The sequence below is a fragment of the Triplophysa dalaica genome, chromosome 6 (assembly GCF_015846415.1).
Source record: "Triplophysa dalaica isolate WHDGS20190420 chromosome 6, ASM1584641v1, whole genome shotgun sequence".
In the NCBI taxonomy this organism is placed as follows: Eukaryota; Metazoa; Chordata; class Actinopteri; order Cypriniformes; family Nemacheilidae; genus Triplophysa; species Triplophysa dalaica.
In genome coordinates, this window is record NC_079547.1 from 5,049,030 (window position 1) to 5,072,136 (window position 23,107).

The 23,107-nt window shown below is 37.2% G+C and overlaps 1 protein-coding gene across 1 annotated transcript in view; it reads left to right on the plus strand.

Moving 5' to 3' along the window:
• The first annotated feature begins 18,123 nt into the window (after positions 1–18,123).
• plxna1b (plexin A1b) overlaps positions 18,124–23,107 on the plus strand; it is an 87,434-nt gene continuing 82,450 nt past the window's right edge. The window contains exon 1 of the mRNA XM_056749981.1: positions 18,124–18,261. The gene's annotated coding sequence lies outside the window, so the exon portion shown is untranslated. The remainder of the gene's footprint in view (positions 18,262–23,107) is intronic.

Genomic DNA, 23,107 nt, shown 5'->3' on the forward strand with positions numbered 1-23,107 from the left:
GTTTAGGCGGGACTACCTGTTTATTAGAACCAATGGCAGATGAAAGGATTATCTGGATTGGATTTACTTGTAAACAATAGTTGTTTTTGCAGTTTTGAATTCTGGCGATACTCGCACCGACACACTTTTCTTTTTTTTGAATCTTTTTCTGTCTTTATCTCTTGAGGTGAGAGGTTTAATCTGCTCTCTTCTGACTGCAGCTGTGTGTGACGTGTTAAAAAAAGGCTCGTGATTTTAAACATTCAGCCTACACACACTAATCTGTAATGATTTCTTTAAGCTCACAGAAAAGCAGAGCGTGACAAACTGACACACACAGTGAAACAAAAGACCTGCTGTCTGTTTTCACACGTTATATTTTAAAGTCTAATTTCTAATCAAAACCCCTCTGATTCCTGAAACCGCAATGTAAATAACTATAAATTGCTTTAAGATAAAAGCTTCTCTCAGATGCTCTCAGATGATCAAACACTGGGAAAGTGGAACCCTTCATCATCATATCATTTTCTGAGAAAATGCACAAGTCGGGTTAATTTTAATTGCTAAGGATTATCAGTTCTGGACTAGTAATTTCTGATGTTGTTATTTTCCTCATACACTCTAATTACAATGCTTTCCTTTTATCGCCGTTTCAATCTTCCAGTGTGTAGATTTAATAAGAAATCAGAGACTGATCAATCCAGCTGTGTGATGGATGTAGACTATGAGATTGTAATTACATTGATAGATTATAATCTCCTTCAAATCATTGTTTTTGTGTCTTGGGGCTGGATTCTCTACCAGAGGGAGGCCCCTCAGAAATGTATGAAAATTAGTGTCCTTAATATTTTTATTGTCTAACTACTAACTGTGATTATCTAGTAAATTGTTAAAAGCAGTAAGGGACTGGAGGCACTGGTGAATTATATGCCTGTGAATGTTCTGTGCTAGTGTTTTCTAATAACGCTGGCATGTAAACCTTGAATAAACTCATCAAAGGAAACTTTACGACACTGGTGGACACTTTCTTTATGTGCTGAAACAATATTGAAATTGCTGCACAGACACAAATGATGGAGATGTCCAGTGTACACATTTTATTATTTATTATAAATTATAACTTATTTAAAATATTGAAGATGTCTACACCCATAAAGAATATTAATTTAAATGATGAATTTGGTATAAACTGAGATTAAGAGTAAAAGCTGCAAATAAGAAATTCAACCAGTATATTATTTAAAATGTATGAATGACTGCATGTAATCTCTCTCTCTCTCTCTCTCTGTTCTAGTATGCAGATGTCTATCAACAAACTCTACAAATATACAGTACAACTGAGAGGCAGTTAAAGCATTGAATTACTAAAAATAGTTGCGTGTGTGTGTCTGTCTTAGACATGCTTTAGTGAGTAATTTTCTCAGAAAGTGAAATCTTGCAACACTTATGCTGTTGTCCTGGTTGCAAATGCACATTAGTTCTGTTTCCGCAGTGTTTAAAACTGGGGATAGTTAAATAAATGATCGTCCATTATTTCAACACTGTCTGCCTGGTTAAACTCTAAATTCAGGTGGATAGGAAGGTGTTTTTTACACTATGGCAGTGTTTAGTGAATTTGCCCCTGAGAGACATGAGACGTAAATTCATTATCAAAGATGAACTCCATCACTGTCTCCATTTATGAGAAAGTGTCAATCAGGTTCAAATTCCACTGTAATCCTCCTGCAGGCCACTAGGGGTCAGTTTGTTCTAGGTATTTATTTCTACCTTTGTCAATGGGATATATCTTTGCACCTGTGTTTTGTTTCTGTGATGTTTCATCATTGTTATCAATCAAATGAATCCACTCCTGTGTTTAATAAAGTCACTGTTGTACAGTAATTGTGTTTATTTATCATCAGTCCTCATAACATCAGCATCATCTGCCCTGAGCTCCAGTCTCAGGTGTTGAACTGCTACAGAGAGAACAAACATCAGACTCTTCAGTGCTCACAGCTGGCCAGAGAATATATCAACTGCATCAATTCATCCAAGAAGGTTTGTGTGTTTGTATTATTTATTTTGGTTAGGGATATTCATCATTAATAAAAATGCTGAAAATGGGCTGAAACGATTTTAATTTTATTTTATAAATATTTTCTGTGATTTATAACTATAAATAAGTAAAACATTTATATTTTTCTTTGAAATCAGAACCAACCGTAGAGACCTAATAGACTGTATATAAATAATGAAAACAACAGAAAAAGTATGAAATAAAATAAATAGCGTTTTTGGAATGCAAATTGCAAATTTGTCACAGGTTGAAGATTAGTTAAATTTTTATGCTCAAAGAAATATACACATCTATACACAACTAGAAATATACCACCATCCCAATATAAAAAATGCTGTTATAAGCTGTTATATTACTGATACGGTCACTGATATATTGTGAATCCTTTCTATTCGTTTTCCTCTATTGTGAAGTGCTTGTACATTGTGAAACATGGCAGAATAATTTTCTCTGCAGGAAATCAAAAGCAGTGGACACTGCTGTTGAAGTGTGTGTATGTGTGTGTGAATGAGAGGCTTTTATATGTGGCTCATTTTAATACTGGATCACTCATGCAACTCACGCAGAGAGAGAGAGGGAGAGGGAAGGAGAGAGAGAGAGAGAGAGAGAGAGAGAGAGACAGAGAGAGAGAGAGAGAGAGAGAGAGAGAGAGAGAGAGAGGGAGATAGACATAACAACTGCTTTTACTATGTGTGTTTGTGTACTTGCTACCAGAGCAGAGCTTTACACACAGACACCCGTCTCAGTAAATGAGGGGGTGAGGTTGGCATCCACAGTGGCAGTTTGCCAACTAGAGCGGGCAGGCTGCCACATGACTACTGAACTGTAACACAGTGCAAATTAAAGACATTTACATCTAAATGAATCATCTGCATATAAAAGACCAACCGAAGCTCCAAACAAATCAGATGATTTTTATATTGAGAGTCAGAATCTGAAAAAATCTGAAAAAATCATTTTTCTATACCCTGCAGTTGAAGTGAAACCGAATGATCCGATATTAAGTAATAGATCCATTTCATATCACGATTTCTCCAGCTGAGATCCATATAGTGTAGATGCTATTGTTACGGCAACACAGATATCTCACAGCAGAGTAGCCAATAATCTCAAAACTACCAGATAATGTTTGCAGGTTTAAAATAATGGTGCTAAAAAGGGTTCCTGGCAGCGATGCTATCTTTATTTAACATTTTTATAGTTTTGAGAACAACTTAAGAACCACCTTTTGTGCAGCAGAATGGTTCTGCAGATATTAAATGTTTTGTATGGAATCACACAGCTGATAAAGAACCATTTAGGAACCTTTTTTTCAAGAGTGTCACAGACTTTAAAACAACACAGAACAAAGCAGCAGTTCAACATTCACACTGTAGAAATCTTTTGTGCCGTTTTCTGATTATAAGACCCGTCCGTCTATTGGGCTGATTTATATCATGATGCTGACAGCCATTGTTTAAAATTCCTTCCTCCAGAAGTACGGTAATGTTATCCTGAGCCGAACATGATATCTGTGGAAACTGAGACGCTGCATCACGTTTATATCTGCGAGCAGACAGTAGAACTCCTCTGACCTTCATATTTGTAAGGGTGTCACAATAAACCTTTGACATCTGAAGCTATAAATGGCACACAAATGCCTCATTCCAGATATTCCTGGATTCTCTATTGGCTGGTGGCTGTCAGACGCGCCGTACCAGAATAGAAATGTCATGTGAATTAAGTATTTATTTTCCTTTCATTTCTCGCCCCCTTCTACACACCAGAAAGCATTGGGTCCGCCCAGAGGAGAATGTTATTTAAATGTTGCTCTTCTTGCACGGGTGTGTTTTATCTCACAATTATTTTGTCTCAGATAAAATAAAAATCTTCATGAGAGACACAATGATTCATTAGTAGAACTCAGTTGTTTTGTTGGATAAAGACTTGTGACCTGTTTTTTTTCTTTCTTCTGTAGGATACCAAAGAAGATATTTTGAAGAATGTTGCACACCAAACAACATTGAAACCCATTTACTTCTATTGTATGGACACAAAACCAAACAGACTTTTTACAAAATACTTTCTGTGGAACACAGAAAAAAGCGTGAAGAATGAAATACAACCTTTGAATGACATTAGGGTTAATAATAAATGTATTATTTTTAGTGAACCATCCCTTTAAATATTTTAGGTGTGATTTTATGTTTCTTCTCCATGAGTACCATTTGAAAAAATAACAGTGTATATTTGGTAAAGTAAGAGGGCCACAGGGTAATAAAGTGAGAAATCCCAGCAGAGCATGTGTCGGGCAGAGAGCGAGAGGTACAGAGGCATTATGTTTGAGGATTTGTGCCTGTTGGGAATGTGTGGAAGTGGGCGGCTGGTCATTGCTAAAGCTTTAGGAAGAATCATTAATCTACAGGAAAAGGAGAAAGTAGAGAGGAGGGAAAGCGATATGTGGCTTCTGGGTCCTGTAGCGATCCTCCAGGCTGGCGTCTTAAAGGGATAGTTCACCCAAAATTGAAAATTCTGTTCTCATTTACTCACCCTTAGATTGTTCCAAACACATCTAAATGTCTTGGTTCTACTAAGGACAAAGGACGAATAGATATCATCCTCCAAACTGCCATGGTAGGGAAAATAAATACTATGGGAGTCAATGGGAGATGAGATCTGTTTGGTTACTGACATTCTTCCAAATATCTTCCTTTGAGTTTAGCAGAACAAATAAATGTATACATGTTTGGAAGAATCTGAGAGTCTAAAAACGAGGACAGAATATTCTCTGGCGTGATTGCGACGCCACGTCTCAGCTGCGGACCGTTTTGTTCTGCATTGTTTAGCTCAAGGGTGCATGATGTCTTCTGTTGTTCGCAATGCGTCGCTGCACCCCTGCTGAAGATTGAAGAGGTTTGACTTTGTAAAATCATCTCAGCTGTGGAAGATAACAAACATCATCTCACTTCTTCACTGTGGTAATTCGAAATTCCTGCTGTGGAGCTCAGGTGGTTGTTTTAGAGGAAAATTACTCTGTTCTGTAAATGGTATACAGGTGTTGAAAGACGTATGAAATTATTGACACATTTAATGAGGTTTAATGGACCATGATGAAATATACACTTGTTTAGAGTAAAGAGTTAAGGTCTAGTCTGTAGTCATATTTATCTTCATATAACATGTGTGCTCTATTGTGTGCTGTATCCTTTGCACATTGTAGAAAAACTAAAATGGGTTGAAAATACATGTGTTTGTGGTGTTTGTGAGAGGAGGCACAAGATCAGGTCGGGGAACGTTTACACCCATCGGATAGGAAGGTCTTGACTGGAAGTGTCATTGTTATAAAACCTGTGATGAATAGATTGAAAAAAATACAGAACATCAGATGGTAAACCCTTGACATTTTTTCTTTGGCAAAAATTGTGCAATGTTGAGACAGGTGTTGAAATGGTCGCGAGATCACATTGGTGCTGTCTTACCGATACCTTGTTTATCCATATTTCTTTAGTTATATTTTTGCCATAAATCACTATCATTAGTCACCCTTTATGTTTGTCACTGGGTTTTGCAAATATTTAACCATAAAAAGTATTAAATTTTTGAGATCACAGTATTTACTCATTTAAAAAGTACTGTGGTTTTCCATTTCCTGAAAAACAGTTGGACATCCAAGGTTTCGGATGTGACGATATGCATTATCTCGTTACAGTCTATTTATTTCATTGACAGAATGAACTTTGGAATTGCAACAATTATTATTTATAGAGTATGGTTAGAGACACTAATGAATTTATGAAAAATTTGAAATTATACATGCTATACTACCATGTTTCCTTTATAATTTTCCTGTTTATTATGATTTCTTTTTTCTTTTGTCCCTATTCTTTGTTTTTAAATGTTCGGCAATGCTTTTCAACAATGCAAAACAGTGAAAGCCACTAGAAATAAGTTGCATTTTGATGTATGTACGTTTCTCATTTTGGATTAATGAACCTATGAATGTAAAATATAATGTGGCACACTGAAGGTAACCCTTCTATATGTTACGCCTGTTATTATAGGACATACACAATGAAGAAAGGCTCACTGACTGCTGCTTTTTTAAAGAAGAATGTGAATCTGCTGGTGCTCTCTTAACACCGACATGCAGGTTAACCTGTGCAGGATGAACAAAGAGAACAGAACTGAGGTAGATGTGTTCATCTGTGTGTTTGTCTTCTGTGCAGAATCTGCTGGTGAACCATGGATGAGGATGAAGGCTAATAATGATGAAGAACTGTTCCGCAGAGGATCCATGAAAACATTCAGCACTGTTTTTGCGTATGCTCACATGAATAAAGTGAATGCATATGTGTGTGTATGTGTGCGTGTGAGCATCTTTCAGTTGATCCTGATTTAAGCAACAAATTCTCTACAGTGTAATTCAGATGTGAGAAACTATGATTATCTCCAAACATTAAACGTGAAGAGGATTTATCAGTCTGAAACTGCTTTCTGGGCGACCATTTGAAATGTTATGTAACAGTATGAGATTGTGAGAATATGACAGCATGCTTGAAACCCAGAAATGATACCAGAACGAATCATAGGAAGGTGAACAAAACACTTGACGATCTTCTCTATGATATTTGATTAAATCAGCTTTACAAACTTCAACAGTAGTTTGTTCTCTGAAGTGGTCATCGTAACAGCCTTTTTATTTCTGTTCTTCTGAAATTTACTGAACATTTTATTAAATATTGCATACTGATATCAAACCTGCAGGTTTAGGAGTAGTGTCATCAATTTAAAGAGGAAGTAAAATCAATGGGGACATTTGTGTTAAGAATCTCTCTTATTAACTTAAAAGCACAAACGTGGCTGTTTTCAGACTAACAGCAGGTATATTATGAGTTTCATTTTCACATTCTGAATATTCCCTTTAACAGTGGAGCAAATATGGTCAAATCTCCCAATAAAATATAACACATCCACGTGCTTTTATAATGAAGCGTTGCCTGTAATTCAGCATTCGATTTATTTATGGTGAGAGGCAGTTGATCAGTGTCTAAGCGATGAATGTGGAAACTCATTCAGGGATCAATAAAAATCTCCCCATCTTGATATCACTTGTGCCGAAACAATTCAAGTGGTGTGTTGATTGGGGATTTGGTTTTCTCTGCTTCACACACTCACACACACACACACACACATATTTGTATGAAAAGCATGAGCACAGGATAGGAAGGTGGCCAGGGTGGCTGTAGTCATGGCAACACTGGAGGAGACAGATGAAGATAAGGGGTCCGAAAATGGAATCTTGTGTTCTCAATGTGCTGTATTGATCCCCATCACCAAACATCACTGCAGCTGTGCTTGAATCATACAGAGAGAGTGTTAAACATTGATTTATTGCTGGCGGCAGGAATACAGGTATAGGAATACACGTGTGAGTTTAGCATCACTGCTTATTCTGAGTCATGTGCTTAGAAGTCATGAGTGTTTCAGACTGAACACATAACATGTTATGTTCATTTCATTTCTTTCATCATTTATTCATCCTCATGTCATCACAAACCTATATGACTTCCTTTCTTCTGCAGAACAGAAAGGAAAATATTTAGCATCCAAACAACATCAACCTCATTGACTTTTCTATTGTATGACCATAAAAGCAAAGAGACATTTCTCAAAATATCTTCTTCTGTGCTCCATAGAAGAAAGAGTCATATTGGTTGAATGACATAAGGGTGAATAAATAATGACAGGATTTCCATTTAACCCTCATGTCCATTGCTTAAGTGACACACATGTGGCTCAATGATTCTGCTTGTTTGCCTATTTTTGCTTACGATGTAATTTAGAAGAGAATTACAGGTACTTAACTCAAACTGTTTGTCACCTGCTTTGACTCAGAAACACATTTGAAGTTGTACCTACTAAAGTCAAAAAGGGATATTTAAATGATTATATTTCTGCAATGGTTTGGAGTAGATGGTAATTATATCATTAGATGGAAGGTTTACTTTAGGTAATAAAACTCAAATTAATGCATCTGGGTCAAAGAGACTTAAAAGATTGAGTTGCATTTAGTTTACTCTGTTTAGTGAGTACTGCAAAATACATTTCAATATAGATTTGAAAGGTTTTTCAACCAAAATATTTCAACCAAATTACCTCGAATGTCCAAGCCAATGTGTATGTTTATTGGGCATCTCTTAAAGCTCAATATTTGATCTCTCACATATTTAGTCATTTAAATATTTAGAAAATCCAGAAACAAGGAATCAGTCGTTGTCTTTATTGACAAAAACTACAACAATATGCTGTAATGATGTTTTCTGATATTTACACTGCTGTTATTTTGCTGTTATTTACCTTTTTGCACAAAACTTGAAAAGTGTTACAACTTCCAACCTGATCTTACAAGAACTCTTACAAATTTTATGAGATAGCTAATTCCCATTAATTCGTACGAGGTGAATACGTACAAATAAGATTTACACATTCGTACTAATAAGCAACCTCGTAAACTAGTTACAAATTCCCGAGACTGTGTTAGACCTTCCTCTCCAAAATGTTTTAAAGATAACAGGTCTGAATTGTTTTATAAAATATGTTTTAAAAAGTGTGCTTTTTAATTTCTTGTGACAGGTCATACAGGATCCACTTACTACCAAAATGATCACCTTAAATTGTACGTTTATGAATCCAAACCTATGACAGGTTTAAAGTTCCCATGAAGTTGTGATCGTTTTACTTCCATATTCTGACACATTTCCAAGTGAAGCAAATTTCGAAAGAGAAATAGGTGGGCGTGGCTTGTTTTTCACTCTGATTTGATTGGATGTATTAAAACAACCGTTGCATTTTAAGTTGTACATCTTAAATGGAACTGGCATCAGGCAGCCAGTTCAAAGGAAGTTAACGGATACTCCGCCCAAGCCATCTAACTTACGTCATTTGAAATAGATAGTCACTAGAGGACGGAAGTACGTTTTCAGATTTCCACAGAAGATTATAAGGACACATGAATTTTAAAAAGAGAATGACTCACATTGTAAGCTATCTACAATAAACGCTGCAATATTTCATGAAAAAATAGGAATTGTCAATTTTAATTTCACAGGGACTTTAAAGTGACGTTCCAGGGTTAGGTTGACGTTCATGAATAAGGATTCTGGACAATGTTTAGAGATGTGAGCAATTGTTCTTATATATTTCAGATACCCTCATGTGTTACTGCACTGATTTCTCTCTGAAACTTTATTCACACCCTGAAGCTCAGAAACAGAGACAGGAAATCAGTGAATGCAAATGAACAACATGAAAGTTTCTCCACAGCAGGTGCAGTATGCCTGCAAACCCTGGAAAAATGCTAAATTTCAATTGTAGCTGTTCTACATACACACAGCGACAGACACAGACTGTAAATGTGTCAGAATTTGTCTCGCAGGCAGTTTGATATCAGCTTAGAGTCAGCAGTACCATGTGTGTGTGTGTGTGTGTGCGTGCGTGCGCGCGCGTGCTTGTGTGTGTGTGCTCACACGAGCGCAGGTGTCAGTCTTCCGACTGGTGCTTTTCTAAATAAAATCAAGACACAAAAACTGTTTGTGTCTCCATGTTGCATGCTTTATTTGTATGTACATGCATGTGTTTACTGCATGCAGTCATTATACAATTAGAAAATCCAATTCCACAAATTGCTTAAAAAAGTAATGTTCACAAATTCCCTCTCCAAAACCAAATTAGCTCCGTTCTTTTAATCTTCCTTTTAAATACTTACTCGACTCATTTTCGTGCCATCTCTTTGTAAATCTAAACACTGTGTGAGTGTGATAAAATCTCATTTCACAGCTCATTTAACATGTGTGGAAGTATATTACTGGAAAAAAACACCATCGTAATTTGCATTGAGCTCTGAGTTCTGTGCTCAGTATAATGTAAAATGATTTGAATCAACTTGTTACAATAATGAGCATTTGATAGTAAATACTATGGGCTAGCCTACGGCAAGAAACCACTGTTTTATGGTTGAAATGTAATCTACAGAAAATATGACCCTTAATTGCACTTTTTCTAGTTTACAGATGCCAAACCACAATGCACTGATGCCAGCCAACATGATTTTATTATAATTATTATTTAGACAGTATGACTGCCAGCCAGTAATTATCGTATTATCTTCTTAACCATGTTCTTCATGTAGTATGAACTACTGTGCACATACTGTTAAGGTTAAACAAGGAACCAAATGCAGTGCAAAAAATTCAGTTTAGGATAAGATGAATACTTGCTGCACTTTGAATGGAAACACAGAGCCGTGTCCAAAATGAAAAATTACATATATTTCAATTTGTGTATTGATGGCAAAAATCACATAAATACTCACATGAAAAATAAACTGCATTAATCATTCCTGTCATGGAAAGTGATTGTTGATAGATGAAGGGCATTTCTATCGTTCCCTTCCCCAAAATGAGTGGTAGTTTTAACAGCTGTGCTGACAAAACAAGGTTCCGTAGTGGACAGAGTAAAAGGCAAATGAACAACAGTGTTAACCACACAGGTGCGAAGGATAGCCAATCAAAATTGAGCTTGAACTCACGTGTTACATGAAGTGTATATGGAAGACAGAGGTCAATCCTAATGACACCTCCAATTATTGGGTTGAATTCACTCAAAAAATATATATTCGACCCACCATTAAAATAACCCTGGGTTGAATTTGTACCTCAACGGTTGGGTTTGTCCATTTTTGACCTCAAAATACCCTAACAGGAGTGTGGTCCATCTAGAGTTATCTCTCCCCATAAATACATTTCTCTTTTTTCCAGAGTTTAACCTGTATGGCTTCAGGGACTTTGTGAAAAAGACTGCAGCTAATAAGGAAGTAGAATATTGTATGTATCAATCCCAGAACTTCACTGACATTGCTGTGGGTTCAGGAATAGACTGAGCTAGATATTATTTCTAGAGGGAGTCATATTGAGTTAATTATTAACATCATATAATCCAATATAAATTCACTGATGAAGCTCATAAAGTTCACTCTGTAATCCTCAGTGTGTTATAAAAAAAGCTCAGATATAATTAGGAATAATTCATAATAATTACTCAGTTTTCCAACTGCTGTCTAGACAATGGTTTCTTTTTCTATAGGATTTTCCTGTTCTTTAAAATTCAATTTTATTTTTACAAAGTGCTTTTTACAATGTGCATTGCTTAACAGAAGAAATCAAAAGAAAATCACAGAAGAGTTGGAATACAGAACAGAACTTGATATTTTAGAACAAGCAAGACCATTCTAATAAAGCAATGTTAATGGAATTTACAGAATCATAAAATAATCTGATACCAGCAGTCTTTCGGTGAGCAAGCCAATGTGGCACAGTGGCAAGGAACCAAAACTCCAATGAGGAGTACCTGGAGAAAAAACCTTGGGAGAAACCAGGCTCAGCTGGGAGGGCCAGGTCTCCTCTGACACCTTAAAGCTGCATTCACTGACTTTGACTAAAAGTTCAAATGAATGGGGAGACCATTTTTAGTAATGTTAGTAAAATAGTAAAATGTGAATCTCTCAGACAACTTCATATTGTCAATAACGGTGCTGCAAAAAAACGTGATTATTGATATTGTGCTAAATCTACACATATCATGATATAATACCGTAATATCATAAACTGTTCAGAACTGGTCCCGGTGGTTATGAACTCTTTCTCTGTACATTTGTATTTTGGGTGATTCACTGACCAACTAAAAGATAAAGCAAAAACAAAATTTAAAGATGAATTCGACTCATAGCATCATGAGCATCATTTATTCCTTAAAAAAAGATACAGATCAGATCAAATATTGTGATAGGCTAATATCATTAGTGGATATCTTTTGTCCGCGATCAATTTTTGATATCGTTACAGGCAGATTTCACATATTGCTGTCCTATTTAAGTCACAACCATTATCATTAATAAATTATAAATATCCACAATATTTTATATTACAAGTACTAAACAAAATTCACTGGATTAAAGAATTACATCAGCAACCCACTAGAAAAGTTTCTGACAAAATTTAAATGATGCCTTTGCAGAACATTAAAAAAGTTTAAAATCATTTAAATCATTTTTAAACTCCTGAAGCTTAAACAGAAAGACTGTAGTACAGAACAGTCTGTTGGCAGGACAAGACAAAAACAGAAATAAACAAAACAACATAAATTATAGCTGAAACGAGAAAGTCATGATGTTGCAGACATAGGTGAAAAAAGATTTCCTTCTGCCGTACGGTGGCCCGGGGGCACCATTTGAGATTAAGTGTCATTTTACACGAAGAGCTCTGAGGGGGAGATGAGAAGTGTGGAAAACGGGTTTACCTATCACTGTTGTGTGTGTGTGTGTGTGTGTGAGTGTGAGTGTTTGAGACAAAAACATGTTGATACAGTGTACTGGTGTGTTGTGTTTGTCTGTGGTCTTCATTTGCAAATTATTTGAATATGAGAGTAATAATTCATCTTTTCACCTCTAGCTTTATTATATATTTGCACATGTAACTCTCAAGCGGTTCTAATTACACAGCCTCAGGACTATTAAAATCTATCAAACACAGAATCGCAAACGTCTGAAACCAGATCTTTCAACACAGCACTTTTATTGCTTAAGAACGTTATTAGAGGATCAACTTCATACCTCCAGGTGTAAACACATGCGTTTCTCAGCTCTGAAACCCTCTCGCTGGAGAAAGCAACCCAGCGGTGCCTCTTCTCTCTATTCTGCTGCCCAGAAGGGATCACCAATCATTTCACTCAGCTCAACCTAAAATACGCCCTCAGCCCACTACAAGGTATGGAAGGTTATTAAAAGCACAACGACAAAGACAGACTTGTATTAAGCTTTGAAATTGCTGTCTGCCACCCACTACAATGTTTCATCTTCAATGTTATGATGAGACATTGCTTTGTTTGTGAAGAAATGAACGCGTTGGGTTTGTGTGCTGCATGTACATCATTTGCCAACATGTGTCTAGGATTAAAGGTTGAAGTGATGCCATGCCTCATTGACGGTGCTTTGGCAAGCTGAGTATAAGTGTTAATGAGCATCCATTGTTTGTGCGAGCGTGTTTGTTTGTGTGTGTGAAGGATACTCAGCTTCATCAGTATCAGATCAAAGGCTCACCTATCATCACCATAGCTGTTGTCAAACATCCTGCAACATTAAAATAAATCTGTGTTCCTATAAACAAAGCTTTTGTTCTTTAGTCGATTAATAAAGTTTAGTCGATTAATAGTGTGTTTTACTATAATACATTAAGATGCACCACAGTTTAAGAAATCCAAATTAAACAACACAAACATGGAGTGCTTCATGTGAAGTCGTCTTGTGTAGTTCATTGTGAGCATGTGGTCAGGATTTTGGGCCGTAATCTGGACCCCAGATTGAGAACCCCCCATTGAGACAGGAATGGCTGCTTAAACTGTAGTTTGTTTCGTTTAATGTGTTGTTTTTAGAGGCAAGTTAATCGTGTCACAACATGACATCAAAAACTCAACCATCTGAAAAGAAAGCGCCAATGATAATGGATAAAATTATGTAAATAGTATTTTGAGGACATATTTAATGTCCGATTTATGAATTATATGTTGTATTTTACGTAAAATCTTTCAAAAACTGATGACACTAACCTTGGAATTTCTGGAAAATTCTTGTGACTGAATTTGGTTTTTACTTTCACATTGAAGAAAACTATGTGAATCACAGATCACGTTTGTACGTGCAGACATCCTTCAAGCCACAAGCTGTTTGTTTCAGTTTCGGGCTCCAGTTAAGCAATTGAGGATTTTATGAGGTTATTGGAGGAGCAGGGGAAACATCCATTGCTGTTATCAGCCCCCCATTCACTTGCATTGGTTACAATAGAAGTGAATTGGGGCCTTGCAGTTCTGTTAACAAACATTTTTCAAAATATCTTCTTTTGTGTTCTGGAGATGAAAAAACAAGCCATGCAGATTTGAAATAAAAAGAGTAAGTGATGACAGAATTTTAATTTTGAAGCTAAACTACTCCTTTAATTGAGAATTGTATCTTATAAGGACCCATCAACTCCATAATATCACATAAGAGCAAAAGCAAAGCAAATAATAATAATAATAAAGTTGAATTAAATAGTTATAATATTAGAAAGAGACTGACCATATAAATTGAGCTAATACTAAAAGCCTTTTTGCTTTTAAATTGACCATTCAATCAAATTTGAAATAAGAAATAAGAACATATTTCCATAAAATTATCCCATTTCAGTTCTGCGGTAAAACATAAGCTGGAGTAGAAGGAACGAATTAAATTAAAACAGTGCCTCATTTTCTTGAAGATGGATTTCTTCAGTTTGGATGAATTCATAATGTTTCTTAAACTATAGAAACTGTTGACATGTCAATTGATCTCGCAGAAACAAGTTAAAAAGAAGCTTTGGGAGGAACTAAAACTCAAGGGGTTGCCCATCCTCTGGGCAGACATGAGAAACAGACTTCAGCAGTTATTGTCTGAAAACATTTATGTTTGAAATGAAAACCAACATGATCATGCTGGAGTGATTGAGATGCAGATTTTTACTGTGAAAGTGAAAAACGGAAGCAGTATGTTTAGTTGTAGAAAATGAGATTGAAATAAAAAAGACAACCAGTGTCAGATGGTAATGGGTTTAATTCAATGTTCCATGCAGACATTGATTTTTAAAAATCTTTGTCTAAGTATAGGCGTGTAGACTTTAATTTAGAGACGCGGAAAGTAAGACTCTAAATTAAAAAAACAAAACGACTCAGATGTAAGCCTCAAGAAAACAAGGTTCAAATTGCACTAAAAGAGTCTCAACATGGGTTAATGTGGGTGTCTGTATCTATGATCAACCTTCTACAGGCTCTGTAAGTCAAGCGGAGGATGCTTCAGTCTGATCTGATGGAATTAGATGTGATTATAGAGTCTCAAAGGAAGACATTACAGATTTACATTCAATAACTGATGTATAAATGTCAAAACAACTCAAGCCTCAGACAGCACAACAGTGATTCAGCAGTTACTAATGTGTTCGTATGGATGTTACCAATACAGATATTTCATGTTAAATTACAAGGTTAAAATAGATATTTTTGAACTAAATATAAGTGGTGCAAGACTGCACGAACAATCTGCAAACATTCTGGGTTGTTGCATTTGAATCAGGGTGCTTTAAATGCATTGGCAGTTGTGTCTTCTGTTTGATTGATTGTTTGTTTGTAAGTGGCTGTTAGGCGGTTGTTTTATGGGTGGTTGCATGCGGAAAAAAGGTCACTTTGATCACAGGTGAGAAGTAAAAATTGTAAGCTGACTGCTGAAGTACCACAGCTCTCAAACAAGCCATAAAAGTTGAAGATAAATCCAATCTTCATTACAAAAACTATGGTAAGTGTCGCATTGAATTGGTTAAGATATTTTCAAAGGAATAATAAAAGCATTGAATCTCTTAGCAAACACAAATAAGCCATAAAACGCTTAAAATCCACTAAAAAGCTGAACTTGTAACGCAAGCATCCTACATATTAAAGTATCCAAGGTCAAATCAAAAATACTTTGATTCAAATTCCAGTGAGACAATCCAAATGTAATCTGAGAGCAGACAAGAGAACAAACACAGCGTTCAACCTTCAAGCATTTCATACAAGACTTCATTGCGCGCATCAAAACTATGCAAAATATTCAACAGCTAAGACCTGAACACACAAGAAACAGGTGTGTGGGTTACAACGGTAACAGATGATGAGATATGCGAGGACTGATGCAAGATGACTTCATGACATGTGTGTAGAAAACAGAGTTGTTAAACTCCTATGACTGCAGGATTCTTTAGTCTTTAAGTTGTGGAATGTGGTGATGATTCTAACATGGTCTGGTGTGTGTGTGTGTTATAATAGCTTGTGTAATCTCCTCCCTGCAGGGTGGCCAATCCTTGCCATGTGGCACTGCCCCTAACAGGATTCAGCTGAACAGGGTGCACAGTTTATTGAGTGATGACCGGCCAATGTGTGTATGTTTGGAAGTAAATCCTATTACAACACAAACCTGTTGGTGTTCTTGTGTTTATCTTGTGACTTGGGTAAATTCACCCCATGTGTGTGGGTGAGTGTAAAAATATAATGTTTTGATTCTCTACATGCAGTGCTAGTTGCTGGCCAGTTATGACCTGAATAGTACGGCAGGTCATTTAAAGACTTCCTTTTCCTGGCCAATATGAACAAAGAGGCTTTGATGTGGTTTGGCCTGCTGTTACGGAAAAGAGAGATTCAAAGTCAAAATGACTGTTAGGAAGACATTAATCATATGAAATGCAATATTGAGCTATCTTTCAAGATCTGGCTATGTTGCTGCCCTAGCCCTTTTGTGTAATGTTGTATTGGTATTGTTTTAACATAGTTTATATTGACAGATTCTCATATCTGCATGCTTGAGTGCATTTACACAATAATGTTGGGTGGATGTTCGGCGCTGGTGTTTTTGTAAGGGAAGAGATGTCGGTACCAGTGGCCTAAAGCTTATCAATCGAGCGCTTTTGTTCTGTATTCAAATAATCACATGCTCACACAAACACAGTTTGTTTCACTATATTTGTGAGGTTACTTTACAGACTTTTGATTGTATTTTAGGCAAGTGATATTTTCTATCCTCTGACCCTAATATAAATGTGCATGCCATTCTTTTTATAGAAAAAAAAACGATTTGGCTGATATATTTTCTATCTAGATTTTGCCTTAAAGGGACATTTCACCCCAAAATTTTAACATTAACTCACCCTTGAGTTGATCTAAATCTTGGTCCTGTTAAACACAAAAGAAGATATTTTAAATAATAATGTGGGAAACTTAGCAGTTCTGGGTCAACACTGACTAACAAAGTAGATTTTTCTGTGCTATGGAAGTCTATAGTGCCCCAGTTCTGTTTTGTTACAAACATTCTTCCAAATATCTTTCCTAGTGTTTAACAGAACAACTACATTTACACACATTTGGAACACATTGCAGGCGAATAAATATTGACAGAATTTAGGTTAGTAAGGACCATTGAGGTCCTCACATATATACCAAAACTTTGACACAAACACATGCTAGCAAATGTAACTTTTTGTTAACTATTAATAAAAAAGACCTGTGTACTAACATACGTGTTATATGGCTAATGGTATTAAATGCAATGATCGAATCTGTTTTGTAATGATTTAATTATATTTTGTATGCAATATGCCATGACATTTGTCTATTACATTTTACATTCATTCAAATTCCTCCAAATTACAATTTGGCCAACTTCAAAGTGCCATAGCATTTGCTCGCCGCATGGTGGGGCTCTGGAGCATATCAGGAGCGTATGGCAAACCTTTGGTGTCACAATTACGAGATAGATTAAAAAGGCGTCTATGACGATGTATTTAACTCTTTCCCCGAAAGCCTTTTTTAAAAAAGTTGTCAACCATGGCCAGAGATTTTTTAACATTTTCACAAAAAATTGATGGCTCACGGTACATTTTCTGTAATGAATATATGGTCAAACAATATATCAAATGAAAGAACAGAGTCTCTCTGCTTTTAAACAAAAAAATGTATCCTTTTTTATCACCCCTTAGATGTAGGAAGCTTTCTTAATAAATGCATCGCTTTGATTAAACAGCTGAGATTGTTAGCATTATTTGTCATATATTTCGCCCAGATTAGACTCAGAACAATGATTAAAAACAGATAAAATACATACGTTCTACAAGAGATTTTTACTTTTCCAAAGGTCTGTAACAGCGCCACCATTACATTTATGCTTTTAACGTAAGCAATTAACTTGAGCAGGATATGCAATGGGATTGGTGTGCTACTATTGTTGACCACGTTGTGTAACTTTACATTTCCAAAAAGATAAATGATCGTTGGTAATTTCGAGTGGTCTTGCCTTTGCGGGGCAAATACTGTTTAAAACGCCGTCAAACGCCGGTGTCTGCCAAATGCCTAAAATACCTCTTCTTTGTATAAACTTGTTTTATCTATAACGTAATTGTGACACCAAAGGCTTGCCATAGTAGCGCGCACTGAGCGCGTGATTGAGCGTTTCCAGTGCAGTCGGTCTTCGCGCTGCTCAGTGCGAGGTTGCTCGCGTTCACAACGCTGAGCCGCATTCCAGTCGCGCCACCGAATGGGATATTTCTGCCAGTTTTGGAATTTAACCATGAGTGGGACATGCGATCCAAGGACCACTCGAACGTGTAAGTACCGTAAAGTATTTATTTCAAACTTCTTGGTACCACAACCGTGTTAGAATACCTTTGAATCCGTGTCTAGAGCTTTTCGGCGTTCGTCATAACGTTTGTATGGGAGGCTGGATCTTGAAGCGCAACACAACGTTAAACTGGATTCTTGTTACGTTAGTCTGTAATTTATAACGTAACATTGGCGTGTCTTTAAATAGTAGAAACCAACGCTAAGCTTTTATATGAAGGAAACCCCACCGCTGCGTGTGAGAAAAACTTCAGGATCCTAAGGTTCGGCTTCATCATTCGATTTTCAGTCTGGGTCGTGTTAGAGATGGAAACGTTTAGTTTTGTGGAAATCCTTAAGACCTCGTTGGTAGGCTGTGTTCTAGCTGGACGTGGATTTGGAACCATCCCAGCCGTTTTAACACGAACGTGACCGGGGACGAAACGCTGGGAATTATATTATCGATTTCATTTCCTCGAATGCTCCGCTCGGCGGCACCTTTGAAGTATCAAATGTTCCTTCATCCGATTTGTATTCACAATAACCAAATACTAACTACATCAGCGTTAAACAAACTCGAGTCTTGGTTGACTGCGTTGTGTCAAATCAGTTAAGAGCTCAAAGAACAACAGCATGTTATTAAATCGGGCAGGCAGGTTGGGTCAAAGTTACCGAGATATAAGAAGCTGACTTTTCAGAGATGTTTAAAGAAATTCGCACGTCAAGAAAGTCGCAGATTCATTATTTCGTAAATTGTCTTTGGGAACGCGTGTGGACGCTTGTGAATTGTCAGATGAACGTTCGGATCCCAATGTTTTATGGGTTCTTTTTAAACCACCCCCGGTCTTTCCATCCAGCTCTCCGATGCACCCCCATCTCACATGCCACATGTTGCTTTTGTTAAATATCGACGGCCTCCCTCTAATTGATTTATACATTATTATTGACGACGTGTTGCGTTTAAGGGCGTTAACAGCAGAACTGGTTATGAAACTAACATGCGACTCGACTGTACTGCGGTGCGTACGAAGGTTCTTCCTCTCCGTGGGTGTTTCTCGGTCTACAAATGACCGGTATGAATGAGATCCGCTGCAGTCGTGTTTGCCGCGAAAAGGCGTAAAGAAACAATTTTAATATGCGTAAAAGTTAACGGACGTGAAGTGAATCGACTTCCCCTACAAGACCGCGAGCTCGCGCAGGTTTTGTACCGGTCACGGACTGGTGGGATTTTCGTGACTGGAGGTTTTGCTGGGGTTTGGGAAATGGACCTTAGAAAAACGATTGGTCTCGACATATCAGACGAGTATTCACGACCCCTGTCTTATTGTTATCACGACGTGAAGGTTAGGAGCGTGACGGACATTCACATGTAAATTGCTAATGTTTCCTGAGGCGTGAGGGAATCGTTTGTTTGTTTGGAAGGGGACTCGACTCCCAACACAATCCCTAACGGGAGTAATCTCACGGCTCGTCTCTGTTAACAAAACCCTCTCCAGTGGGTGAGCGAGTTAAGGCCACGACCCTCTGTTTATATCATCGAACATGCAGACCACATGAATGACATTTACGATTTATTCGGTTTGATTGACAGAACCAAAGCAAGCACTTACCCCTCGTGTTTATGTTCAGATGCGCTCATTACCCATTTGTTTTGAGTCTCAGTGGGATTGAAAATATTTAAAATATAATGTGTTGGTATTTCAGTGTTTTAATGCACAATAGGAGTCGCAACATAACTGATTTTATGTAGACTTTTGAAACATGTATAAGAAATGAATTCCCATTAAATGAGTTAATTTACTTGTTTGTTACTTAATGCTTTCTTTCTGGATTTAGTTTCAAAGTTTCCTGAGGTCAGACCCCCAACAGGATATGATGATTTACGCTACCTGCACAAATGATATAGATGGGGGTAGAGATCAAATTTGTTTACAAATGCAAATATTTTTAAACAAACTTTACCTTTGAAGGCAGACTTGTGACCCAGTGGTGAAGAGGTGCCTGAAGAAGTTAAATTATGCCCTCTTAAAATGGCCCAGCAAAGGATGAATGCCGGATTTCCACAACCCTGTTTTTTTGCACATTTTGAAGTTTTGTGAAATGAATTATGGACACGGAAGAGGTGCACATTCTGCAATCAAACTGACCTACAGACTATATATAGGGACAACCAGGGCAGTACCCAGGATTTTAGAGAGCATTTGGGTTGGAAATGACATAAAGGTAAATATGAGAACAGAATTTCTTAGTGCAGCCATAAACATCAAATTACAAAAGTTGCAGATACTTGGGTGTTAAGTTAAAATAGTTAAAATTAGAATAATATATAGAAACAGGAAAAAAACAAGAATCATTTTAAAAGTGATGCATTTAAAATATTTGCAATAGCTGTTTTAACGCACTTTAGCATGAACTAGTGAAGGTCTGGTCGTTTTTTGTGTCTTTACACGTTAACATGACTAGATATTACATGCGGTTGTTAACCATGTTGACGTGCGTTTACAGTCACCCTGGGCGCGCAAACTTCCGAGAGCAGTGGAAAGAGGTAGAAAGCGGCGCAGGCAGTGTTTTGCCCGCGTTTAGGCGCGACATGTGAACGGCCCTTAACATTTCTTTGATAAAACAGTTGTCAAACATATAACTTTAGCTACTTACATTGCGCTCTTTCACAGTTAAACTGACCTTGAGCTGGGCTTCTGACAAAAGCAGCTCCCGCCTTCTTTCATTTGATTGGACATAAATTTTCTCCTTCCTTTATTTGATTGGCCTCCTCCATTAGATTGACGAATGCTTTAAGAACACCGAGGTAGATCAGATTTGAGATCAGTTTGCCCTGTTATTCAAGACTTTAAAATTGCACACCATGGAAAAATTAGCGAGGGTAAATATTTACATTACATTTACATTTATGCATTTTGCCAAAGCTTTGATCCAAAGCGACTTGCATTGCATTGTATTATACATTTGTTTCTGACCATGTGCAATCCCATAGGATAAAACCCATGACCTTAGCATTGCTAGTGCCATGCTCTAACCACTGAAATCCAGGAAAGTTTTTATACGCCGTAACCCCATGAATACCCTGGACTACACAACTGGGTATACGCATTGCGACTGATAAAAGTGGGTTTACGCTGTATACCAGCGAATACCCTTGACTACACCCCTGGTGTAACCACACGAACTGTCTTGTTTTCATCGTGAAAAACGGAATGGAATGTTTGTGGAATGTGAAGACGCTGTGTTTCAGAGCGGCCGTTGTGAGCAACTGGTTTACATTGACCTACAGCAAAACTAATGACCAAGATTAAATTCTTTCTCAAAATAATTTATCTCACAGAGCCAAAATAATTGGGAATAAATTGCATGAGTGGATGACATAATTATGGAGCGAAAGATAGGCGTGCTGCAATAAATTTGGCACAAAAGGAGAGAATTAGGCTTTTGTTTTGTTATAGATTATTATGAGTCAAGATGAGGGTAATGAATTTGGCCATATGAAAGATTAATGAATATGTGAGGTGCATGCTTGTGTGGAGAGAGAGATTATTCTGACCAGGATTTCTGGTATTACAGGTTCATTTCTAGCAATACAGTGGTTGTACCCTATTAAAGTTTGTCACTCTTTCTACTCACTTGTGTCTTTCTATATTTTTCTGCTTTTCACAATCCCAGGCTGCAGCGCCAGAGCTCATAATTGTTGCATTCTGTGGCCCATAGCTCACCCTCTGTTCGACGTCTATTTATAATTTCTCTCTGTGTCCTCAACCGTTCTGTCTCGCATTCTGTATACTCTTGTGTGCTGCACTACCTATCTATCACGCAAAGGTTTCAAGGCCTAAAACCTGACCCAGGACAATTTCAAGGGCCCCTATGGGCCCTTTATGATCGATTGGCCCCTCTGTAATGGAAAAGGTAGAAGGTGTGTTAGTGTGCTGTAAAAATATTATCTCTGCTCAGAGGATGTGACTCCAGAGACTCAGGCGAATCAAAGTAAACTTTAGCTGTTTAAACACTGGCCACTTTATTATAAGCTTTGCACAGCTCTGAGTTTTTGTACATGCAGATTTTTCTTTGTCGGACTCGGAATCAAGATTACACACACTGACTGCACATCAGATGTGGTACCTGTACGTTTAGGGAGGCCTGTTTTTTCCCATTTCCTCAATAAATTATCCTGCTGTGCATGCCTCTCTCTCATGCTCACAATGCTCCCCTTCTTTTTTGTCCTGAAGCCAGTGGTGATATTAAAAAGCGTTTAAGAGGTCTGGCTGTTACAGTGTTTGTTAAAGAGCAAACAGCATGAGGTCTACTACACACTTAAGAGCTTCAGCATCAACCTTATGCCGTTGCTTCTGGTATGCCGATGACTCTGAAGCCTGTGCAGCAGTCTCATGTGCACCTTTCCAAAATACCAATTATGATATCGTGAAGGAATTTGATATTAAATCATGGACCATGTTTTGCAAAGTAGTTGATGGTCTTTGGTTGGTATTTCTTTAAAGAAACTATGGTGAAGTACTGTTCTCATGGAATGAAGAAACAAATGCTTTGTTGTCAAAAATCATGCAAGAAATATATTTGAATCTTCAGTTTCTAAAAATAATTTTCTGTAAAACTCTTAGCAGGCAACACTAAGTAGGAATTTGTATCTTTTTAATATCCAGCTTCATCCACTAAACCTTCTTTTCTCTTCTCTCTCTCTCTCTCTCTCTCTCTCTCTCTCTCTCTCTCTCTCTCTCTCTCTCTCTCTCTCTCTCTCTCTCTCTCTCTCTCTCTCTCTCTCTCTCTCTCTCTCTCTCTCTCTCTCTCTCTCTCTCTCTCTCTCTCTCTCTCTCTCTCTCTCTCTCTCTC